Source organism: Dermacentor albipictus, chromosome 6 (assembly GCF_038994185.2).
Source record: "Dermacentor albipictus isolate Rhodes 1998 colony chromosome 6, USDA_Dalb.pri_finalv2, whole genome shotgun sequence".
NCBI classification, from domain to species: domain Eukaryota; kingdom Metazoa; phylum Arthropoda; class Arachnida; order Ixodida; family Ixodidae; genus Dermacentor; species Dermacentor albipictus.
In genome coordinates, this window is record NC_091826.1 from 80072917 (window position 1) to 80074981 (window position 2065).

Below are 2065 nucleotides of genomic sequence, written 5' to 3' on the forward strand. Positions count from 1 at the left end.
GTGGATACGAAGCTTCACCTGTTGTTCCTTGGGGTCGATGACCAGGCAGCGACGCCCCTTCACCTGCAGCTCCTACAGTGCCACCAGCTTTTGAGCAGCCACGGGTGTCTTCATCGTTACCGCCCATACAAGGTTAATCTGGTACGCTCCAAGCGCGACGACACCAGAGAGCATACCAACAGCTTGAAGTGATTCCCGGAAATCCTCTAAATCTGGCAATTCTTATCATCCTCCGTCGAAAACCTGTTGCCGTGGCTAACAGCCGCATATGCCACTCCACTGAAGCCCATGATCCTACGATCCGTTTAGCTCGGGAACCGGAAGCAGAATGCCACAAGACACGCCGGGTTCGAGACATGGTCAAGCAGCGCGGCTGTCACTCACTAAGCACTGTAGGTGAACTGGGAGAAGCAAAAGAAAAAAAAAACTTCTCACCGAGATTTGAACTCGGATTGCTGGATTCAGAGTACTAGCGTTACACCATGAGACCGCACACTTCCGACGCCGAGAATCGAACCCGAGCCTCCTGGGTGAAAGCCAGGTATCCTAACCACTAGACTACACCTGATTTTTCTTCTTTATTCCGCGTGTTTGCAGCACAAACCAAGTACACGTTTAAATGCTCGCATATGTTAACCATACTTTGGCTAACACTGAATAATAAAATCGCTTCAGCTTGATCAAATGATTGAGTATAGACACCCACTCAGGAGGCTCACTCTGGCCAGGATATATTTCCCGTATATACGCGACACTCTCGATGAAGTTGATTGTCGCCAGACGGGTATCGACAGTATCCCGGGGCAAGCACCAGTTTCTACTCCAGGTGGGATGTATCCTCACTTCAGGGGCCCTATGGCTTGCACTGCCTCATTGGCCCTGGCATCGAGGTATCGTTGTGGCTCCAGGCCCTCGGAGACGAACTTAGCCTCCCAGGTTTGGATGAGAAAAAATTTTGAATTGGTTCCATCGCTTTCAAAAATATAATAAATTGCTCATGTGTCTATATTTAAATAGAGCGAGCTGCAAAACACCAGAAGAAGAGTCTATCTAAAGCGGAATGTGTAGACAGAAAGTCAAGGCCCAGTATGAGGTCACGAGGGCCCCAGTGCTCTAGGACATAAAATAAAACAGAAGTATGATGTCCGGCGACACTCACGCGAGCCGGACACAGGCCACTAACGGCTGGTGTTCCACCGTCGGTGACGTGAACCACAGGCGAAGAGGCAGGAGTGAGGACTTTCTTGAGACGATTCAGAAGCTGAGCATTCACTACAGATACGTGCGCGCCAGTGTCAATCACAGCCGTAACAGGTACACGGTCCACGTTCACTTTAATGAGGTTCCGATGTGTGGCCAAGGTCAGAAGAGGATTTTTGCGTCGGGTTGGTTTGGAAGCAATATTGTGTATGAGCATACTGTTTAAAGTGGAAATATAAAACAATGTTAAAGGGAGAAAACACGAAAGAGGCAGCCACCGTTAGTGCTTCTTATTGGCTTGTCCTCCTATTGGTAGGATTCGCAGAAATGAAGCGAAAGCAGAGATTAAAAGCCTGCACCAATTATGATGCAGTGAGCTATCAGCCACAATAAAATTTTAAGTGAAAACGTCGAAGCAATACAAAAGAAACCTCAATTGATGTGGGTGACGAAACTCTGGCAAGGACGTTCTAGGTGCGTGTGCGGGGCAGAGGGTGGTATGATTCGGCACTGCCGTAAGGTGGGGGGGGGGCGGAGCCCCCTGTCCCCGTAGTCGGCGCCTATGACCCCTCTCGGTAGATGGCTTCTGACGGCAGTGCTGACTGACCAGGAGCAACACAACACTGTTATAATACAGAGAGGTTGAAACTAAAATGGACAGAATCATGGGTGAGTGACGTTTGTCGCCAACCAGTTTTGTTTCTTTTTCTTCGTGGCGTCTACTTTCGTTTAACATTGTCCGAAGAACATCCCCGCTAAAAGAAGGTTTTAGGCTTCGAAGTATAAACATAGCTTTGTGCCTATAAACAGATAGATAAATAAAGGACGAAAAAGAGAAGGAAAGGAAGGACAGCAGTAGCTATCA

General features: G+C 48.4%; 1 non-coding gene across 1 annotated transcript; it reads right to left on the reverse strand.

The window, feature by feature from the left end:
- Positions 1–496: 496 nt before the first annotated feature.
- On the reverse strand, positions 497–568 carry TRNAE-UUC (transfer RNA glutamic acid (anticodon UUC)). The gene has a single exon. It is a non-coding gene; the product is annotated as a tRNA-Glu (tRNA).
- Positions 569–2065: the final 1497 nt, after the last annotated feature.